The sequence below is a fragment of the Apium graveolens genome, chromosome 4 (assembly GCF_009905375.1).
Source record: "Apium graveolens cultivar Ventura chromosome 4, ASM990537v1, whole genome shotgun sequence".
In the NCBI taxonomy this organism is placed as follows: Eukaryota; Viridiplantae; Streptophyta; class Magnoliopsida; order Apiales; family Apiaceae; genus Apium; species Apium graveolens.
Genome location: NC_133650.1, coordinates 103,139,924 through 103,164,493, shown reverse-complemented (window position 1 = coordinate 103,164,493; position 24,570 = coordinate 103,139,924). Strand labels below are relative to the sequence as shown.

The 24,570-nt window shown below is 36.5% G+C and overlaps 1 non-coding gene across 1 annotated transcript; it reads right to left on the bottom strand.

Annotated features, from left to right (window-relative positions):
• Nucleotides 1-13,614: 13,614 nt before the first annotated feature.
• LOC141721977 (small nucleolar RNA R71) lies at nt 13,615-13,721 on the bottom strand. Its single transcript, XR_012575017.1, has one exon. It is a non-coding gene; the product is annotated as a small nucleolar RNA R71 (small nucleolar RNA).
• Between the last annotated feature and the right edge of the window lie 10,849 nt (nt 13,722-24,570).

The window sequence follows — 24,570 nt, the reverse complement described above, 5'->3', positions numbered from 1 at the left end:
ATGTTATCTGTAATATCCCGTATTTTTCAGAATTATTATTATTATTATTATTTGAATATGCTTATGTGATTTTCTGATTTAGAAGGAATAAAATGGTGGACATTTTATTCCTGTTGGAAGAATTCATGTTATTAATTGGTAATGTGCTGATTGTTAAGTGTTATATCGATCCTTGTTAATTTCTGAACATATTTATTTAAATATATTATTTTCAAAAGTTATTTGAAAGTCGATCTTATTGATATCGGTAAATTGAAATTATTTTGTAATATCCTGAAAATATCGTGCAATTATCTTTATCAATAAATAATTATTATGTGATTATTATAGGCATTTTGGTGAATTATCAGATGATTGATATTTATATTTGGGTGTTTATATGTGATAAAGTGTAAGTATTTTGATTTTTAATATGTCCAGAATAAAGTATAGATAATTACGGTATTTTTCTAGTAATTTTTGGATTGTTATATGATTTTATAAGGATTTATAGATTTAATAATTATTTTCTGTATAATTGCAAAACTATTTTATAAAAACCGGGAATCGTCCAACCTCAACCGTTTTTATGTTTTTACAACCCGAAACTCTTCCGAAAACTTCTTCCTAACCTAATCTGGTAATCCCAGATATTTTCCGTATTTTAACTTTTTCAATCCGGGTTACGGTTTGACCCGTACGCGTCCTGGCGTATAATTTTCGATACGATAATCATTTCGGTAGATCAATAAAACCCGTATTCTCGAGAGACGAGATATTTTTACATTATTTTCTTATAGGGTGTTTTATAAGAAGCTCGGTTTTAATAATTATCCAAATCTGGTATTAAATTGTATCATTTTTATAGTTGCTTAGTGGCTAAGTAATCTATTTTTGGATCCGATATATAAGTGTAAATTCAGTATTAAATTACAGAATGTTTCAAAAATCATGAAACTTATATTTTATTAGTATTTGAATATTTCGAGAATTTTAAGAGTTCTTCAAAAAATTTTCGGGTTATATTTACCAGCACGTTTGTTCGTTAAATCTTAAAATGCGGATATGACGCGTGATTTATAAATGTTATAAAAATTATGAAAATTTTATTTATAAGGTTTTAAATATTCCGAGAATTTTAGAAATATTTCGGTTTCATAAAAATTATCGGACCGGGCCCTATTGGGACGTCAAACCCCACAAAAATTATATAGTCATTTTTATAAAATCGTGGGAATTCCAAATATTTTATATAATGTATTTTTGAAATATTCATAATTTTTAGGAAATTTTGTTATAAATTTTATATTTATTTGATTAAATATTATTCCCCGCTAATTATTAATTTTGGGCTACTTTTAATTATATTGTATTAAAATATTTTGTTAAAAAAAAGAAAAAAAACAAAATCAAAATAAAAAAAAAGAAGAAAAAGAAAGAAGAAAAAACGTGTATTCCCCCAGCCCCCAGCCCTGCCACGTGCCCCCCACCTTACCCTGGCAAACCCCCGAGTATACCCTTCCCTTTTCCCTTTCCTTTATTATTTTGTTCACCGACTCCTCCACTCTCTGTCTCCTCTCTCTCTTTTATATGTTTTCAATTTTTAAAAATTTATATCTTCTCAACCGTTCGTTCAAATTTTAATTGCTATATATATAAAAGTTCAGCGCTTCGATACCTACACATTGATATATATTGCAAGATTTTGAGGAGATAATTTGCGTAACATATTTTCGTGTTAATTTATTTTCGGAGCATAGAAAAGAAGTTTGACGGCGTTGATTACTCCACATGGCATTTCAGCGTTTATATGTCTATGGCTATGAATTTCGGATTTTTCTGGAGATATTTTCCGGATATCAAATATTCACTTCGGCGTGATCAGAATTTATTTTGGGTAACGATTTCAAAATTCCGGCTTCGTACTTGTGTATATTATAGCATGTTAGTGTTTATATATTTATTTCATAATTTTCAGAAGTTGTTGTAGAAATCACTTTTGGCCGTATTTTTCATTTCTGGCGTGTTTATATGTGCAGATATAAATTATTGTGTGTTTTAAATTTATTGATTTTATTAGAGTACAGTTGGATTGTATTGTTTGGGATTGATTTTGAGGGGTTATGACCCCGGGAAAAGTCCGTTTTACAAAGACGTTATTTCGAAAGTTTTTCTAAAATATTTATTTCAATTTCAAATTATTATCTTTTATTATTTTCGAAAATCATAATTTGATTCAATTATTTATAATTTATTTTGATTTATTCTTATTTTATTCATAATAAATAGACCGTTCGTCTGTTTAATACGAAACGAACGCGTATAGACTCAGAAAAGTATTCTGCTTTCATTAAAAATACTTTCGAGACCCAAATTCTTTTGTTTCAAAATGTCGCTTGTTTTGTGAGTCATTTATTGTTCGGTAAATCATATTTTTGACCCGATTTCAGTTTTAAACATACCGAGTCAAACCTTTTGACGAACCGAGGCATGTGTGATATGAATTATGTGATACATGAGTTATGTGTTTACATGCTGTAACACCCCCAGATCCGGGGTCAAGGATCCGGGTCGTCACGGTCTTCCTTTCCACAATATCACTTCACTTAATTAATAATAAATAACCTCATGCTGTGACCCCACACTAACACACACCACAACCCGTTATAGTCTCAGAGATGAAATTGAAATAAGTACAAGTCCTTGAATCCACAATTTAAAAGTTATTACAACCCAAAATGATTACTTGATAAATTTACAGTTAATTGCCATTATCTGCCACAAGTTATAATTATACAATATTTGGTTTCCAAAAGTAGAATGCCTGATCTACCAATAGATCTACCTCTGCAGCTATAGCAGCTACAACATCAACGGGAAGACGCGGGACGCTTCCCACGCGCTTGCGCTGGGTCTGCTTGAGTCTGGCTATCTTTCCTAACTGTTGTTGTGTGATGAAGAAATGAAGCAAGAGTGAGCATTACAGCTCGCAAGATAATATATAGTGTAAACAATAATGCAAGTATCTAAATGGATAACTTACTAGAATCCTTTATCAAGTGTAAGGTAATTACTTACTGGATATAAGTTTTAAGGAAGATGAAGTTACCAATTACTTCACTATACTTATACCATTTTTAGAAATCTACTTGAACTACTACTGTTCACAGTATAATAAGTTTCAAAAGGTCATCCCATAGATGAGACCACAAGTTAAGACTTGAATAGATTCAATCTTTGAAATATTTTTAAAGAAAATGAAGTTACGAGATACTTCATTCAATGGAAACACCATTAAAACTGTTTGACTTTGTCAAAGCTTCGGCAACCACCCATTCGTAGACTTTCGATCGAAATGCTCTGGGTAGTGTTGCAGAATTGTCCCACTGGATGATGAATTCATTACGGGAGTTTTGTCGCGCCAGGAAGACCACTTATGATGATCAGTCGTAGTAGTGCAACCCCACCATTTTCTACATGTAGAGGAGAACCTGTCGGATTTACTTGTCAACTGAACACTGGACTCCTAAGGAATGTACCGTCTTGCGGAACTTCCAGGCCATTTTGGCCAATATAATAAGGCTGGGCCGGCGCCACTCGACCACTTACGCCACTCCTAGTTCAGATGAAATCCATGACTCTGAAACGTAAAGCTCGTCCCCACTTTCCCCAAGTAGAAACTTGTTGATACGGCTCCACCAAGAAGTCGTATCTAGTTGGAAATGAAAACTCACCGATATTTCCCAGGCGATGCCTGTTAATGGATTAACTTGTTCCAAGAATTTTACTTCCCGAGTGTTGGGTAAGTAATCAAAAACTCTTTTTATCAAAATAGCAACCTTGTTGCGAATATGAAACACACCACATAGCCGAATCCCTCAGGTTTTGAGCGAGTATTTAAATCCCCTTCGAAAGGAGGATCATAAATATATAAAAAAAATGAGTTTTGGGGTCCGCTCTAACTTTTAAAATCATTTTGAAGACTCGCAAACATTTTTAAGAATGTTTGGAGTAATGCTGATTTAATGAAATAAATCAGTCCCAATTTATTAAAAAATATCCGAATATTATTATTTAAATAATATTCTCATAAAGAATAGTCTTTATAACAATAACTGAAGTAGAAGTTTTAAAACTTATACTTGCAATGAATATTAAATGACCAAAGATATACTTATACGAAAGTACTATCTTTATTTGAATAATCAAAAGTAAGTTTGATTATCGACACATTATTCTTTAATAAAATTAAGAATAATAATTAGTAAATAATCGGAGTCATAAGTTCTCGAATGAATATTCAACTGATAATATTCATTAATAAATTAATCGGAGTCATAAGTCCTCGAATGAATATTCAAAAATAATATTCAATAATATAATAAACGGGGTCATAAGCTCTCGAATGAATATTCAAAATAATATTCATTAATAAAATAAGGTTATCGAATAAACCTTATTTGATTCATAGATTTTAAAAACTATTCATATATATATATAAATATATATATATATTATACTCGGAAGCATCGACTCCCGGTTTTAGAAAAATGTTCACCTTTGGGTCCCCTATACTAAGGATATATGCAAATTACCGCTTATCTCTAGCATAGGTATTATGCAACTATAAGCATTGGAATCAACAAATAGATGTATCAAGATTACGAAACAGGCATGCATATATACCATATCACATGCTACAATATATCGCAAAAATTTGCTAAATAACCATTAGGCATCTATCACAAGATAATGCATGTACAAATGTATACATCACAACAACAGTATAACGGATTGGAAAACTTGCCTGAGCGACTGGGGGTTATAAATGGCTTGGGACGAGTCTGGTAACCTATAAACAACATATAAGTTCGAATTAAACCAAAGTCACTTATAAATCTATACTTTAACCAATTTAGACTCTAACGCTCGCTTTGCGCTTACTGATTCTCGTAAGTCGCTCGAGTACCCTCGGCTCCACCATTTTTAATAAATTAACCATTAAGAGTTTAAGGCGATTCTTTCGCGAGTGTCTTACCAACTGCCTAATACACTTTACATAAATATTTCATACTCCAATTAGTCCTTTTAGGTCTTTAACCTATGTTTCAAAGTAAGGCGAGGGGTAATGGTTCGTTCGCGAAATGCCGTTACTTAAAACGGTCGTTTCTCCTAAACCGTACATCGGAATCAAGCGAACTACATATCAAAACGAGCTCGTAACATGAACTATCTAATCATGGCAATGGTCAAAACCTAGTAGTGAGTTCACGGGTCCTAATGTTAAGAACAAAAACAGTCTAAAGTAAATCGGACATTACGACGGCTATGTTTACGCGATTACCCAAATTTAAACCACTCCAAATCATATCACAATCAACTCACAATCAACATCCCAACCAAACTCCATCCATACTTCACCATAACAGCCCCAACAACTCAACATTAACAATTTATACTATTCTCAAACATGAATTTAAACTATACTTAAGTTCATTAATCAATACTCCAAGAATTACAACTCCAAAACATTACAATACCAACTATCCTCTACATTCACAACAAACAAGCCTCTCATGAACTATAACAACAAAACTAAACCTAATACTCAAGTAAAGTTAGGGTTTGGAGGGGTTATACCTTCCTTGGAGAGTGGAGAATCAAGTAATTAGCTTGGAGTCACCCTTAAAAGTCCTTATCCAAGCTTAATCTAAACAAAAACTCAAGAACAAAAATTTTAGTTCTTGAAAAACACTATTCACCATCTTCTTCCATGATTTTTAGGAAGAGATTGTGAATGATTTAGGAGCTCAAACTTATAGGATAGCTATATCTATGCATAAGGAGTCTTAGATAATTACCTTGCTAATTAACAAAGCTTGGAACTAAGATTTTGAATTTCTTGCTTTGAAGAAGAAGAAAAAGCCGAGAGCTTTTAGGATGAAGAAGGTGAAATAATTTTGTATTTTTGGTGAGAATGAAATGTTTTGGCTTGGTTGGTTGTTTTTTTTTGATTTGTTTTGTTTTGTTACCTTTTTACTATGGTAACTTTTGTGTGGTTCTAAATCAACCAACAACACACTTTGCTTGGTCATGCTTATGTCACCATGTGATGTCACCCTCCTACCTTTGTCCTCTTCTTATTGGTTTGATGACACATCCCCACTAATCTCTTTGATTAGCTTCTAATTACTTGGCTAATGACCGCCGATCTGTTATACGGTTCGCTTAACTTTCATTTTCGTTTATCGTTTGAGGGATCATATTCGGGATCTTATTACTTGGGTTTCCTTAACCTTTCTCAATACATTATATTCCTTTTATGATCCTCTCTTATAATCCTTGAATTTAAATCCTCTTTACCCTGTTACCTTATACTCAATTCTTTCGGTATCTGGTGGATTTTCGGGAAAAATCAAAGTGTTCGAATTTGGATTCTGACGATCTTTACATACACTTATATATCATATAGAGTGCTAATAAGATCTCAGAATAACAATAAAAGAACCCCTACATAGTGTGGCATGAAAAATTTTCTTATTCAGCACTATCAGCAAAAACACTATTCATAAGGGTTACAAAAAAAGTTCAAAATTTTGGGGTTATTACTCATGCTATGTGTATTACATGTGTACATGAGTCAAATGTCTTATGTTTGACGGTTATAATTATGTGCGGGGCTAATGTATGGGTAGACAATAGGGTTTTGACGCGCAGTTCTTCGAGTAATTATCGTTTAGAAGATTAAAGTTGTGTCTCTTAATTATAGATGCAGATTATTCGAGTTGATCAGGACAAGACGTTGGATAAAGAGTGAGATGGAATAATATTGGATATCTGGCTTCTAGCAATTGTAGGAGCATCATATCAGTAAAGTGTTGAAAAGAAAGATGGTGATGTTTTGAGACAGAATGTCAGAATAGATGTGTCATTGCGAGTGTGACTAATTGCTTAAATCAAAGGCAAGTATCCCTATCATCACTTATTGTTCAAGTGATATTTATTTTAAATCTTCTTATGCAAGTATTGCTTTCCCTATTCTCAGTTCGGAATAGATAAATGTTTTACATATCGCTGAATTAAATGATTGTTTATGCAAGCACTCTTCTGCTATTCTATGTTCAGAATAGCTAAGTGATTTTACTTATCAAATTACTGGATTTATAAATGTTTTGGATTTTGAGAAAGATATTTTGGTTGAGAGTATTCATACCCAAGTAAATGGGGGAATAAAACTATTTTGGGTGTCAATTATTATGACCCCTTTTCAATAAAAGGTTTTAAGATTGGATCAATGCGTAAGTGACCGGGGCGGACGGTCCAGTGGAGGGCTATTGCTAAGTGTCATATGAAATATTATGACACAATTTGCGGCATAGGAAGATATATTGCCTTTTTTTGAGTACTCGTGTTTTGGGGACATGTTTCTATGAATCATGACCTTGTGCTATCACACGGGCTGATCAGCATGTGATAGTACGTTCGTCGGTGAATGGTCCCAATCTAAATTATTATATTGTTTTGATAATCATAGAATAAATGATTTATCTACTGTTTCTGGTTTGGACTAATGGTGAAATGCAGTTTTGATTCAGCTTCTGATTTATGCTGATACTTACTTTATTGTTAAATATCAAAGGTGGTATTAGTATAGATGATTGATGTTGACTTCAGTATGGGATGTTGTGAGCATCAAAGTTTGTATTGATATCTAATTTGATTTGACAACAAAATAAGTATTAATATCAATAGTTTGGTTTTGAATAAAGTTTATGATTCAATTCATAATCATTACTTCTTGTTATTGTTGTTTACGATATTCCCGTAAACACGATTTTTGCGAGTTTTATTCTCGTCAAGATTAAAAGTATTGCTGAAATATTTCGCTCGAAAATATCAAAAAAAGTTTTGAATACAGTGAGAAACAATTATCCGATTCTTTAATAAATTCTCTGTTTCGGCAATTATGATTTTAAAATGATCTGCGCTATTGCAGATGTCGGTTATATATCAAAATGACCCTATATTTGCTATAATGATCTTGCTGAGCATTTCTTTCGCTCATACTTGCCTGTTTTTAAATTTAACCTCCAGTGAGGATTAACTTGCGCTGTTTAGCCGCGTAATTCGAGGAAGCAAAGAAGAAGCTTTTGGAAGGTGGTTGGTCCAGGGTTTGCGGACTAGTGTAAGTTTTATTATGTAAAGCTGTTTATATTATATTATATTATAATTGTGTTATTTTATAGTTGGGCCTAATATACTTCTTTTCGAAGTTATACTAGCGGGTTAAGTTTTGAGTTTGGGAATTTGTTGAAAAGAGTTTTAAAAGAAAGTGAAAATCTATTTATGGAATTTGGATTCTTGTTTCTAGAACTGTAATCTTAAAAGATCTTGGATTAGTTTGGGATCATAGATGATAAATATCTTCTGCTGGTATTTGCATTTTGATTAAACAGGTTAATTTGGATTGAGGTTTTATCGTGACGACCAAATCCTCTGACCCCAGATTTGGGGGCGTCATGTTATCAGTTTTTAAAAAATGATAAAATAAAGCATCAAAACTCACAAACAAGTAAGCAACAATAAACTAATAATGGCATGTCAAAATTAATAAATCAAATTAAACATAAATTATGACACTTAATAAACAATCATAGTAAGCTACCATGAAAATTGATAGTAAGCTAATATTACCAAATTTCCAAAGATAGCTTGCCATTATACACTGCACATGCCAAGTTTCCGTCGAATGGTAGAAAATCTTGCTTCACCAAGGGGTTTTGTAAAGATATCTGCCAGTTGCTATTCAGTAGGCACAAAAACTAATTCAATCTTACCTTTAGCAACATTATCTCTCAAGAAATGGTGACGAACATCAATATGCTTTGTTCTTGAGTGATTCACCGGATTCTTTGATATGTTGATGGTGCTAGTATTGTCACCATAGATTGGAACTTTACCACACTTGATTCCAAAATCTCGTAGAGTCTGAATCATCCACAAAATTTGAGAGCAATAGCTACCAGCTGCCAAATACTCACCTTCTGTTGTGGATAATGTGACTAAAGTTTGTTTCTTACTTTGCCAAGATACGAGACTGTGTCCTAAGTATGTACAAACACCACTTGTGCTTTTTCATCAGTTTGACATCCTGCATAATCTGCATCATTATACCCCATAAGATCAAATATGGTTGTAATAGGATAAAATAACCCAAAATTAATAGTCCCACTTAAATATCAAAATATTCTTTTAACTGCATTTAATTGTGATTCCTTAGGTTTAGCTTAAAAATGAGCACACACACAAACACTATACATAATATCCAGCCGAGAAGCAGTAAGATATAAAAGACAACCAATCATGCCTCTATACTTTTTGATATCAACTGCCTTACCGTTTTCATCTGAAGTCAGCTTGCTGTTTTGATTCATTGGTGTAGATTTTGGTTTGACATGCTCAAATCCAAATCTAGTCAGCAAGTTCTTCACATATTTTGACTGATGAATATAGATGCCATCCTTTGATTGCTTGATTTGGAGTCCCAAGAAATAGATGAGCTCACCCATCATGCTCATGTCAAATTCACTGCGCATACACTTAGAAACCACTCACACATAGAATCATTAGTGGATCCAAAAATTATATCATCTACATATATCTGGACAATCAAAATATCATTACCATTTTGCCTAGTAAATAAAATAGGATCGATTTTACCTCGAATGAAGCTATATTTGATCAAAAACTTACTAAGCCTCTTGTACCAAGCCCTTGGTGCTTTAAGCCATATAATGCCTTCTTGAGCTTGTAAACATAGTCCGGATGTTGTTCATGTTCAAAACCAGGGGGTTACTTGTCATAAACTTCCTCTTTCAGAAATTCATTAAGAAAAACACTTTTAATGTCCATTTGATGTAGATTAATCTTCTTGTAGCATGCATTAGCAAGAAGCATCCTAATTGATTCCAATCTAGCTACTGGAGCATAAGTTTGATCAAAGTCAATGCCTTTTTGTTGATTGTACCCTTGTGCCACGAGCCTTGCTTTGTTTCGAGTAACGGTACCAAATTCATCCACTTTATTCTTGAAAATCCATTTTGTACCAATGATTGAAGCATTCTTTGGTGGCTTGACAAGTTCCCAAACATCACATCGTTCGAATTGATTGAGTTCTTCTTGCATAGCCGTGACCCAGTTCTCATCTTCGAGTGCTTCTTTGACATTCTTGGGTTCCTCTTGAACTAGAAATGCCGCATAAGCACAAAAATTTGCATTGCCTTTCCTTGTCTTGAGTCCATCAGTAATATCACCAATAACCTGCTCTGGAGGGTGATTCTTCACTGTCCGTGTAGCTTTGGGCAATGAATGCTTAAAGATATATTCATGAGAGGTCTTTTTTATCTTAGATGGAGGAGCTAAGTCTTCACCATCATAGACTGGCATTTTATCCTTTGCTCTATTTCCTCTAGGACCATTGAGAGTCATCTTTGCCATTTTTACAATTGCATCATCGACTGAAAAAGAAGTTTCTACTTGCTGATTTCCAGAGGCAGTTTCAATTTCAGCTTGCTGTTTTCCAGAATCAGTCTTTGTTTCAGCTTGCTGTTTTGAAGTAGCCTTCTATGTTTCAGCTTGCTGTTGTCCCGCTTCACCTGCATCATCTTCCTCGTCTCTTGGAAGATCATTGTTAGGTTCTTGAAAAATAACATTTATAGATTCCTCAACAATATGCTTAGACAAATTATAAACTATATAGGTTTTACTAGTCATAAAATAACCAAGAAAAATAGCTTCATAAGGTTTAGCATTGAATTCACCATCATTACCAATTGTCTTGAGTACAAAACACTTTGAGTCAAAAATCTTGAAGTAACTGATGTTGAACCTCTTTTTCTTTATCAATTCCTATGAAGTCTTGTCCAAAATAAGTATTATCAAGACTCTATTCAGAATATAGCATGCTGTGTTGACTGGTTCTACCCAAAAATTTCTAGATAGCTTGCTTTCTTGCAACAATGTCCTTGCTGTTTCTTGCAATGACCTATTCTTTTTTTCTACCACACCATTTTGTTGTGGAGTCCTTGGAGCCGAGAATTCGTGTGATATTCCTCTTTCTTCACAATAAGTAATAAAGTCTTTTTGGAATTCACCACCTCGATCACTCCTTATACCTACAAGCTTTGTGTTGAGTTTATTCTCAAGTAACTTAATTAGTTTTTAAACTCAATAAAAGCAGCATATTTAGTACGAAGAAATAATACCCATGTAAAACGAGAATAATCATCAACAATTAAAAAACCATATTTCTTACCTCCAATACTTTTATAAGCTTCTGGACCAAATAAGTCTAAGTGTAAAAGTTCTAAGGGTTTAGAAGTAGATACCATCTTTTTTGTTTTGTGAGTACTTCTAATTTGCTTGCCTAATTGGCATGCCGAACACACCTCAGTCTTGGCATACTTGATTTTGGGTACACCTCTGACTAGCTTCTTCTTTGAAAGCTTATTAAGCAAGTCCATGTGAGCATGACCCAATCTTCTATGCTGTTGAGTGGCATTTATGAGACTTTATTACGCTCCATAAAGCTTTGGATTGATATTTTGCACTCAAGTTGTTAGTGTTTTTAACTTGTTTTTGTAGTGTTTTTGCATTTCAGGCATTTACCAGGTAACCAGGTGAATTAGCATGGTTTTAGTGCTAATTTGGTGTTAGGATGGTGTCTAGAATAAAAGCTCATGAAAAGACTAGCTCAAATCAGCAAGAAAAGAAGAATTCAGAATTTATTCCAGAGAGTCGGCGCGACCGCGCTGTGATAGCGCGCGGCCGCGCCATGTGTCCAGAAATGCAGTGCACCCGTGCTGGTCAATCGCGGGGCCGCGCCAGGTCGAATACAAAAAATCCTGTTTCTCATGGAATTTTGATCCAGAAGACTTCTACTTTGCATGGGCTGCTATATAAACATAACTTATGCTCGTTTTTCATAAGGAGACGTACCAGATCTTAAGGAGAAGGCGTAAGAAGACCGTAGAGCACAAAACAACCAAGGAAAAGAAGATTTAGTTTATTCTTGTAATTTTTTGTTTTAAGTTGTAACTTTGGATGCTAGTTTTCTTATTCGCGAACCTTTACTCTTGTTTCATACTTGATTTTATTAAGTATAAAGACTACGTTTATTATACATGCTTTCATTAGAACTCACATTGATGATGAGTCTGATTATGGGCTAATCATTATCGTGGGTTTCTAACGGATTTATTTATGGATTTCTTTAGTTAATTTGTTTCGATGCCTTAGTGTGTGGTGATTGTATGATAACCTAGTTTTGGTTGTGCTTATTCGTCTTATAAGCGTCGTGAACTTATAAGATAGTGTGTTAATCTTTAATGAAGCGAAAGTGAATTTAAGGGTTTAGAACTTGCCATGCTAGCATAGGTTCATGTATTCGTTATGCACGATTCATAAGTAATTTTAACCATCTTACCTGTCCTATGCAATCACGAGGGATAACTTGTACATTAAACCGTTATATTTTCAAATTCTATAGACATATAGGGTCTCAATATAATTGGTGTCTATTCAACTTCTATCTCTTTTGTGGATGTCTGGTAGTATGGTATTCGTACAATGAAAGTTGACGTTTATCAGTTTCGTGTTATCTGATTAGTGTCATCACCATTACATGCCAAGGTTAAGAACGAAAAGACTATAGAATGAAGTATTTAATGAAGTTAGAATCCCATGTTTGTGTCATATATTAATCAAATCTCTTTAATCTCTTACTTTATGTTCTTTAGTATAATCTCTTACTTAATCTTAGTATAAACAACCACAAATTATTACTCATCTTAGCATTGGATAATAACCATACTAGTGTTGCATAAATACATTGATTGAAGTTAACCTAAACTTATCCCTGTGGTAACGAACTAGAATTTATTCTATATTACTTGCGATCGCGTAGCGCGTGTTTAAGCCCTAACAAGTTTTTGGTGGCGCTGCCGGGGATATCGGTGTTAGTTTTTAGTTTATGTGTTTGTCATCATTGGTCGTTAAAGTTCAGTGACTCGGACATTGTTACTTACTTAATTCCTTGTCGTGTTTCAGGTACTCTAGCGAGCGTGTATGCATACGCGTTCTCGGACTCGTAAGAGGATACTGGATCAAGCTGAGGAAGAAGTTGTAGTCGAGGAGAAAGTTGAAGAAGAAATATTAGTTGAGAAGGAAGAAGAAGCTCTTGTTGGAATGGGAGAACCATAAGCGAATCCAAAGGCTTTGATGGACTGCTCTCAACCGAAGATCGATGATATTCAGTCTAGCATTGTTCGACCAGCCAGCTCGGGTAATACCTTTGAGATCAAGTAGAGCACGATTCAGATGATACCGAACTCAGTTCAGTTTGGGGGTTCTCCGACGGAAGACCCCAACATGCACATCAGAGATTTCATCGAGATCTGTGACACTTTCAAGTTCAATGGAGTCTCGGAAGACGCTATCAAGTTGAGGCTTTTCCCATTCTCTCTGCGAGATAAACCTAAGTGCTGGTTACATTCTTAACCACCAGGGTCTATCACCAAATGGGAGGATCTTGCTCAGAAGTTCTTAACCAAATTCTTTCCTATGGTGAAGACTGCTACAATCAGAAACACACTTACTCAATTTGCTCAGCAATCTGGAGAATCTTTATGCGAGGCTTGGGATCGATATAAGGAGATGCTTAGGAAGTGTACTCATCATGGGATGCCTGACTGGGTGATCATTAACTGTTTCTATAATGGTTTGGGTACCACTTCTAGACCCATTCTTGATGCAGCATCAGGAGGAGCCTTGTGGGATAAAAGCTACGATGAATCTTATGAATTAATTGAACCGATGGCTGCAATCATCCTAACTTTAGCTGGAGTTACACTCAGAATGCGGTTCAACAGCCTTATCAGCAGTATCCAGCAAAAAAGTATAACCCCCTGGTTTTCAACAACCACAATATGCACCAAGGCAACAACTCCAGCTGCAACAGTCTAATGAAAAATATAAATTGGAGGAGTTGAGGCTCATGTGCAAGAGCCAAGCGGTTTTTATCAAGACCTTGGAAAATCAAATTGGGCAAATTGCCAATGCCTTGTTAAATCGTCAACCTGGTACACTTCTTAGTGACACTGAAGTACCAGGAAAGAAGGAAGCTAAAGAGCAGGTAAAGACAATTACATTGAAGTTTGAGAAGGTTGCGAATCCCAAACACTCTCAAGTTTCGGATGAAGAAGCTATGGTCGAGGAAGAAGTGCAGAAGGAAGCTGAAGTGGAACCAAGGAAGACTATTGTTGATCACACTCCTCCTGAGGGTAATACAGGGGAGAAACAGATCTATCCTCCACCTCCCTTCCCTAAGAGGCTACAGAAGAAAAAGCTGGATAAGTAGTTTGAGAAGTTTCTGGAGGTGTTCAAGAAACTTCACATCAACATACCTTTCGCTGAAGCTCTTGAACATATGCCTAGTTATGTAAAGTTTATGAAAGATATTCTCTCTCGGAAGGCGAAGCTCGATGATTTAGAGACAGTCTCTCTCACGAAAGAATGCAGTGTTGTGTTGCAACAAAAGTTGCCTCCGAAGCTTAAAGATCCTGGAAGCTTCACTATTCCTTGCACCATTGGAAAAGTGTCATTTAACAAATGCTTATGTGACTTGGGAGCTAGCATCAATCTGATGCCTTTATCAATCTTCAAGAAGTTGGACTTACCGGATCCAAAGCCTACTTATATGACTTTGCAGTTGGCCGATCGTTCTATTACTTATCCACGAGGCATTTTTGAGGATGTTTTGATCAAGATGGATAAACTCATCTTTCCTGCTGATTTTATAATTCTTGATTTCGAGGAGGATAAAAAGATTCCAATAATCTTGGGAAGACCTTTCTTGGTGACTGGCCGAACCTTGATTGATGTGCAGAAGGGTGAGCTTACCATGAGAGTACTGGATCAGGATGTAACTTTTAATGTGTTTAATGCTATGAAGTTCTCTACGGAAAATGAGGAGTGCCTAAAGGTGGAGTTGGTCGATTCTGTGGTTACTTCAGAACTTGATCAATTGCTAAGGTCTGATGCCTTAGAAAAGGCCTTATTGGGAAATTTTGATAGCGAAGATGATGAAGGTGATGAGCAATTGCAATATCTGAATGCTTCTCCCTGGAAAAGAAAGATAAATATGCCTTTTGAATCTCTTGGAATGGAGGAGCTGGACAAATCTCCTAAGCGCCTCAAGCCATCTATTGAGGAAGCTCCTACACTTGAGCTTAAACCATTACCTGAACACTTAAGGTATTCTTTTTTAGGTGATGCATCTACTTTGCCTGTTATTATTGCATCTGACCTTTCAGGTAGTGATGAGAAAAAACTCTTAAGAATTCTGAGAGAGTTCAAATCGACAATTGGATGGACGATAGCGGATATTAATGGAATCAACTCTTCTTATTGTATGCATAAAATTCTGATAGAGAAAGGTAGCAAGCCTACTGTTGAGCAACAAAGAAGGCTCAATCTTATCATAAAGGAAGTTGTGAAGAAGGAAATTCTTAAGTGGTTGGATGCAGGGATCATCTATCCCATTTCTGACAGTTCTTGAGTGAGTCCAGTTCAGTGTGCCAAAGAAATGAGGTATCACAGTTGTTGCTAATGAGAAGAATGAGCTCATTCCTACTCGAACAGTCACGGAGTGGAGAGTTTGCATGTAGTACAGGAAGCTGAACTAGGCCACGAGAAAAGATCACTTCCCTCTGTCGTTTATTGATCAGATGCTTGACAAATTTGTATTGCTCCGGAAGATCAGGAGAAGACTACTTTCACTTGTCCATTTGGTACTTTCGCCTTTAGAAAGGTTTCTTTTGGTTTATGTGGGGCACCTGCCACATTTCAGAGATGTATGATGGCTATCTTCTCTGACATGATTGGTCAGAATGTGGAGGTGTTCATGGACGATTTCTCTGTGTTTGGCGATTTGTTTGATGAGTGCTTGCAAAATCTTGGCGACATTCTTGATAGGTGCGTTGAGACCAACTTAGTTCTCAACTGGGAGAAATGTCACTTTATGGTGTGACAGGGCATTATTCTTGGGCACAAGGTCTCTAGTAAGGGTCTTTAGGTGGACAAAGCCAAAGTGGGGGTCATCGAAAATCTTCCTCCACCAATTTTTGTTAAGGGAGTTCGTAGTTTTGTTGGTCATGGGGCTTCTACAGGCGGTTCAACAAGGACTTCTAAAAAATTTCTAAACCTTTGTGCAATATTCTGGAGAAGGATGTCCCGTTCAAGTTTGATGACGAGTGCCTAGCTGCTTTTGAGTTCTTGAAGAAGAGTTTAATAACGGCACCTGTCATAACTGTACCTGATTGGAATGAACCTTTTGAAATGATGTGCGATGCAAGTGACTATGTAGTTGGAGCAGTTTTTGGGCAGAGAAAGAACAACATATTTCATGTGGTCTACTATGCTAGTAAGATCCTAAATGGTGCTCAACTGAATTATACTACTACTGAGAAAGAACTTCTGGCGATTGTCTACAGTTTTGAGAAGTTTTGATCTTATCTGCTTGGGACGAAGGTGACAGTTTTCACTGATCACGCTGCAATTCGATATCTCGTCTCGAAGAAGGACTCGTAGCTTAGATTGATTAGATGGGTTCTTTTGCTTCAGTAATTTGAGTTAGAGATCAAGGACATAAAAGGTACTGAGAATCAAGTCGCTGATCATCTCTCTCGTTTGGAAGATCCAAGTGCAACTTCACTGGATAAGACATTGATAAATGAGTCTTTTTCCGATAAGCAGCTGTTTGGAGTGCAAGAGGAAGAATCGTGGTTTGCAGACATTTTGAACTACCGGGTGAGTAATATCATGCCTCCAAACTTGTCGTACGCTCAAAGGAAAAAGTTTTTTCATGAGGTGAAGTGGTACATGTGGGATGAGCCATATTTGTTTAGGAAAGGAGCTGACCAAATCATCAAGAGATGTATTCCGTACAACAAAACGAGGGGAATCTTGCGAGACTATCATTCAACTGTTTATGGAGGCCACTACGGTAGAGAGAATACAACAGGTCGAGTCCTTCAAGCGGGATTCTTCTGGCCTATATTGTTTAAGGATGCGTCTCACTTTGTTTTGAAGTATGATCGATGCCAGCGTGTGGGTAATATGTCTAAGAGGGATGAGATGCCTCTTAATGTGCTTCTCGAGGTTGAAGTCTTCGATGTTTGGGGAATCGACTTCATGGGGCCGTTTGTCTCATCTTGCAATAATCAGTATATCTTGTTGGCGGCCGATTATATGTCAAAATGGATTGAAGTTAAGGCTTTGCCGATAAATGATGCGAAGGTGGTGCTTAATTTTCTTCATAAGCAGATATTCACAAGATTTGGGACTCCAAGAGTCATAATCAATGATGAGGGATCACATTTTTGCAATCACAAATATACTGCCATGATATAAAGGTATAATGTGAATCATCGCATTCCTACATCCTACCATCCTCAGACGAATGGTCAAGCTAGGGTATCTAACAGAGAGATCAAGCGCATTTTAGAGAAGGTTGTGTATCCATCAAGGAAGGATTGGTCTTTGAAGCTTGATGAAGCTGTTTGGGTGTATAGAACATCATACAAGACTCCATTGGGAATGTCACCATTTAAGTTGGTTTATGGTAAGGGGTGTCATTTGCTTGTGGAGCTCAAGCATAAAGCGTATTGGGCTTTGTAGAAGTTGAACCTTGATTGGATGTAGTTGGTAAGAAGAGAATGCTTCAATTGAATGAATTCGACGAATTTTGGCTTCAAGCGTATGAAAACAACAAAATGTACAAGGAGAAAGTCAAGAGGTGGCACGATAGAGTTTTAGTGCTCAAGTCATTTATGCCGGGATAACAAGTTCTATTGTTTAACTCTCGTCTCCGTCTTTTTCCTGGAAAATTGAAGTCGAGATGGTCAGGGCCCTTCATAATCAAAACTATGTTTCCGCATGGAGCTGTGGAGATTTTTGAGAATGATCCAGGCCAAGCATTCAAGGTAAATGGTCAGAGGTTGAAGCACTACTATGGGGATATAATAAACCGTGAGGTGGTTAGTGCCGTTCTATTGTCTACTTGATCTCGAGATTCTACGTCGAGCTCACGATGTAAAATAAGCACTTCTTGGGAGGCAACCCAAGTTTGTTGTACATTAGTAGGTAGAGGAAGCAAAAAGAAAAGAGAAAAACACAAAAAAATCCAGGGCCAACTTCAGTAGCACGGTGCGCTGAGAAGCGGGGCAACCGCGCTATTTTTCCAGAAACCGGGCACGCCCGTGCTAACTTAGCGCGCGGCCGTGCTGAAACTCCAGAAATTGGGCGCGACCGTGCCAAGACAGCTCGCGGCCACGCCGGGTCCCTAATTCAGAAAAAAATTTTAAGTCGGTTTTTGAAGAGGAAATCGGGGTTTTTAATAGAAAATCAATTCCCACCCGATTTTTACTCTTCCACATCCCAAATTTCCCTCCACAAATCAAACCCATTATTCCCATAATCAATTCCCACTCCTTTTCCATAACTAATTCTCTCCCAATATCCTATATATACATACACTTATACACAAACTTCTCCATCACTTCTCAAAACTCTCAAACACACAATCTCTCTTACAAATTCTATTCTCTCAAACTCTATCAATCTCAATGGCACCAAAAAGACATCGAACTCAAGTAAGCAGCAACACCACTGATTCTTCAAGTGTAGGTGGTGTGAGGCCTAGATTTGTTACTCCCGAGGCTGAGGCGGAGTATGTGAGGCTTCTTTCGAAGCCTATAGCCAAGGAGCGTGGTTTTCTGTCATCGAGGAAAGATGGTAAGTTATTGGAGATAATTTTGAAGATGGGCTGGGTGGTTTCTCCGAGACACCCGCTGCTGTGCCCATGAGTATGGTGCGTGAGTTCTATGCTAATGCTAAGGCGGAGAAGAATGGATTCACGGTGGTGAGGGGGATGACAGTGGACTACAGTGCGGAGGAGATTCGTAGGGTGATTGAGCAGCCCGAGAGAAGGGTGGATCAGGAGAACTGGAACGAGAAGACTCTGGAGGAGTTTAACTTGAATTTGATTGTTGCTACCCTGTGCGTTCCTGAGACGCATTGGAAGTTCAGGAAGGGCATGAACGAGTATACCTTTTTTCCCGCTTCGTGCATGAACAGGTTTGCACGTGCATGGAATTCTTTTATTTGTGCTAATATCATGCCATCTTCTCATGTGTATGAGATTACTGTGGAGCGTGTTCGGTTGTTGTGGGGTATTCTGCAGGGAGATTATGTGGATCTTGGGATGGTTATCTATCAGGGTATTCTGAGGTTCTTGCGAGGGAGTACTACGGGTTCGATACCCTATGCGTCCATTGTGCGTGGAGGTTAGTGTTTGTTGGCCCACACATGAGTAGTTGTAGCTCCCTAGTGCTCCGATTGATAGCTCGACATTATTGAACATGACAGAGTGGTATGGTGGGAAGCCCGATCCTAAGGGGCTTGGATATTCGTATGATCATCTACCATGTGGTAAGCCAGTGGATCAAACTTTTACTGGTGGGACGGCGTAGGAAAAGAGAGCATCTTGAAGAGCTCAGTTGGGAGAGGAGGTTGGTCCTTCGGGATCGCAATAACAGCAGCAGTAGGAGGAAGCACAGGGCAGTGCTGGTTTGAGTTCGACGCAGTATATGCGTCTAGCTAGGAGGATGGATGTTATGCATGACATTCATAGCAGGTTTGCACATGATCTCACCTAGGCGTTGGGGACTGCTTTCAGAGCCACAGAAGTTGACATCCAGTGGCCAGTATTCGGTGAGGACTTGGTGTATCCGCCTCCAAACACTCCTGACACTCCACCCCTTGAGGGTGATGATCCTGGTTCTAATCAGGTATGCCTGATTCCTTACTATTACCTTCACTGAGGACAGTGAATATTTTAAGTTTGGGGGTAGTAGTTAAGGAGTATGTGTTTTGTGTGAATCGCATGTAGTTTGCATATTCATGCCAGTTTAGTTCATATAGTTGCATATTTTCCATGTAGTTATTTTTTTTTGTTTCTTTTTTATTATTTTTATAGTTTTTATGATAGTTTGTTCATATAGTTTCATGCATTTGCATAATAACATGATCCCTTAGATGATTTTTCCGATTGATTGGTGATATTGATGCTAGTGTAGTGATGTCGTATTTAGTGACGTTAAGTCTTATCAAGTTAATTTGCATGCTAGAGACAATTATATTTAACTAAGTCTTATAAGCTGCTTGAGGGCTAGATCATGGTCATGGTTTATTTGTTTATCAAATTTTAATGGCTTGTTTATATTTAGAATTTGGGATATTCTCTTAATAATAAAAAAATATGGATATTTAAAAATTGGAGAAAATTGGATTTCATTGCTAGTTGTTGTGGCTAGGTGTCAAATGGCTAGTAGCCAGCTCATTTTATATGAGTTGTCTAGGGTTGAACGAGATAGAGTGAAACAAACTCGTTCAGAAATTTGTGAAAAAAAGAAAAAAAAAGGAAAAAGAAAAAAAAAGAAAAAAAATGAGTTTATGCATAATTGATTACGAGTGGGCTCTTTGATACTCGAGTTATTAAGTTCTTAGGGGACTTTGTGCCTAGTGACCTACGGCTTTTTATAGTCTGGGATCCAATAACCTAACGCTCGCTACATGGGTATTATTATATAAGTCTTTCGTGGTCCTCACTCATTGCACGATCAAATAAGCATATTTGTGTTGTGAATAAAAGCGTGAATCCATGTAAACCTCCAATATAAGAATTGAAGTGTTATAAGTTATTTTGAGTCTAGCTTTTGTTCTAGTTATAACCTTGCGATTGCTTTGATGAGTAGTGAGTTATGATTATTGATCTAGTTGCGATAGTATATTTGTAAGCAGTTGCACACACGTACATTTTTGGCTTGTAAGTTGGTTTGTGGGGTTTGATTGATCTTTGTGCGAATAGCTGCATTTGTTGAGATGTTTCTTATTGATTGGTTTAGTTATTCTATGGGGATCGTTGCATTCATATAGTTTGCATTTATGTATTTTTATTTCTTGTTCTTTGAGTCTGTTTATGCTTGAGGACAAGCATTGATTCAAGTTTGGGGGTATATTGAGTGGCATTTATGACACTTTATTACGCTCCGTAAAGCTTTGGATTGATGTTTTGCACTTAAGTTATTAGTGTTTTTAACGTGTTTTTGTAGTATTTTTGCATTTCAGGCATTTACCAGGTAACCGGGTGAATTAGCATGGTTTTAGTGCTAATTTGGTGTTATAATGGTGTCTATAATAAAAGCTCATGAAAAGACCGGCTCAAATCAGTAAGAAAAGAAGAATTCAAAATTTATTCCAGGGAGTCGGCGCGCCTGCGCTGTGATAGCGCGCGACCGCGCCAGGAGTCTAGAGATGCAGCGCGCCCGCGCTGGTCAAGCGCGTGGCCGCGCCAGGTCGAATTCAGAAAATCCTGTTTCTCATGGAATTTTGATCCAGAAGACTTCTACTTTGCATGGGCTTCTATATAAACATAACTTATGCTCGTTTTTCATAAGGAGACGTACCAGAGCTTAAGGAGAAGGCGTAAGAAGACTGTAGAGCACAAAACAACCAAGGTGAAGAAGATCTAGTTTATTCTTGTGATTCTTTGTTTTAAGTTGTAACTTTGGGTGCTAGTTTTCTTATTCGTGAACCTTTACTCTTATTTCGTACTTGGTTTTATTAAGTATAAAGACTACTTTTATTATCTCATGCTTTCATTGGAACCCACGTTGATGATGAGTCCGGTCATGGGCTAATCGTTATCGTGGGGTTCTAACGGATTTATTTATGGATATCTTTAGTTAATTTATTTTGATTCCTTAGTGTGTGGTGATTGTATGATAACCTAGTTTTGGTTGTGCTTATTCGTCTTATGAGCGTCGCGAACTTAAAAGATAGTGTATTAATCTTTAATGAAGTGAAAGTGAATTTAAGGATTTTGAACTTGCCATGCTAGCATAGGTTCATGTATTTGTTATGCATGAATCGTAGGTAATTTTAACCATCGTACTCGCCCTATTTAATCACGAGGGATAACTTGTATATTAAACCGTTATGTTGTCAAATTCTATAAATATATAGGGTCTCAATATAATTGGTGTCTATTCAACTTCTATCTCTTTTGTGGATGTCTGGTAATATGGTATTCGTACAACGAAAGTTGGCGTTTATCAGTTTCGTATTATCTGATTAGTGTCATCACCATTACATGCCAATGTTAAGAATGAAAAGACTATAGAATGAAGTATTTAATGAAGTTATAATCCCATGTTTGTGTCATATATTATTCAAATCTCTTTAATTTCTTAGTTTATGTTCTTTAGTATAATCTCTTAGTTAATCTTAGTATAAACCAACACAAATTGTTACTCGTCTTAGCATTGGATAATAACCATACTAGTGTTGCATAAATACATTGATTGAAGTTAACCTAAACCTATCCCTGTGGGAACGAACTAGAATTTATTCTATATTACTTGCGATCGCGTATACTTGCGTGAATATTAGCGCGTGTTTAAGTCCTAACATATGCCAACATAAGGATCCGTGTCTATTGCAGCAAGATAGCAAGCTGTTTTCTGCAACTCAAAGTCCAATATATATATATATTTCCTTCCCTTCTAGCAACTAGGGGGACTTTGTTAGTACCAATAGTAATAATACACTTCTCAATACCAAAATCAACCTTATGACCATCATCATATAACTGACTTATACTAAGTAGATTATATTTTAGACCTTTAACATATTGAACTTTATCAATTGAAATGTATTTATTACCTATTTTACCTTTTTCAAGGATTTGAAGAGTTTTGCTATCACCAATTGTCGCTCTTCCACCCTTTTTCATCTGAAGACTCAAGAATTGTGCTTTGTCTCCACTCATATGTTTAGTACATCCGCTATCCAAGATCCATTGAGTTGATTTGACTCGTGCGACAAGACACATCTACAAAACAAATAAAACAACTCAACCTTTTGGTACCCAAAGTTTGTTGGGTCCAACATGGTTAGCATATAAAACATGTAAATCAGATTTCTTTATCCATTTTTGGATGAATCTAGGTGATTTAACTCTGTCAGCCTGATGATAGTAAGCTATCTTTGTTCCGCCATTCTGACCATAGTAAGCTGTTTTCTGTTTATTTCCTCCATGGTATGATTTCTGTCCATTCTGAACTCTGCAATGTTTTTTCAGATGCCCTTTATTTTTACATCTGTTGCATATCTTCCAAGGCATAGCATAATCATAGGGTATGCCATGTTTTCCTTCATATCTTAGAGCTTTGTCCATCTTGTTGGTATTCATTCCAATTCCTTCTCTGACCAATGGAACATTTGTGTTGTTCATCATTGATTTGAGACTCTCTTATCCTTGAACAAAAGATCCCATGCCCCTTTTCAGATCCTCAACTTCCTTTGTGAGCAGATCAATTTTTCAGCTTGCTGACTTATGATTTCAGCTTGTTGAGATGGTTCTTCTGCTTGATTTATAAGTTCTGCATTTATTGATTCTTTGAGTTTGAACAGCTCCAAACATTCATCCCTTTCTTCAATCTCCTTCTTTAGCTCTGTGATCTCCATTAAGTGAGTCTTGTTTCTTTTGAGGAGAATATTGTTGAAGTTTTCCACATGACTGACTTTAGCTTGAAGATCCTTGATTTCAGCCTCTTTGTTAGCTTGTGTAGGTACCCTCTTGTCAATCCAAGTATCCACTTTGCTCATCAAATCTTGTACCATGGTCTTGAGATAATCACTCTTCTCTTTTAGCTTGCTATTTTCAGCTTTAAGAGAATGATATTCTCCCATAGATACATCCTCACATTCCTGCATGGTTAGTGGTTCCAAAATAATATTTTCAGAAGATAAATTATATTTACAAGAGTTTACCTCACTCTTATCTTCTTCTGAATCACTTTCTAGGTAGCCACTTTCTGAATTTCCTCAAACAGAATCATCATTAAGTCCAACTAGGGAAAGATTAACCATGTCTCGACTTGAATCATCACTGGAAACTGAGTCATCATCACTCCAAGTCATTAGAGCTTTAGCTTTCTTCTTATCCTTGAAGACAGCTTGTTATTTTGACTTCAATTTGTAGCAGTCCCGCTTATAATGGCCTGGCTTTCCACATTCAAAGCATATCTGATCTTTAAAATCCTTGTTGGCCTTCTTGTTGTTAGAAAATCTACCTCTATCTCTTTTCAGCTTGTTCTTCTTCTCGATCATCTTTCTGATCTTCCTGGATATTAAAGCTAGTTCTTCATCTGACTGATCTTCAGATTCCAGTAAGCTGTTATCAGTGTGAAGAGCTAATTGCTTCATTTGAGCAACTGGAGCTTGCATAGAACTTGATTGGCTTTCCTTGATTTTGCTTTCAAATTGTTCCAATTCTGCAAAAACAACCAATTGATCCATAGTATCTATAGTTGGAGAGGATTCCAAAGCTGTTACCTTTGGTTCATAGATAAATGCCACAACACTAAGTATCTTCATGTTAATTTTCTCTTTAGGGATATGTTTGCCAAG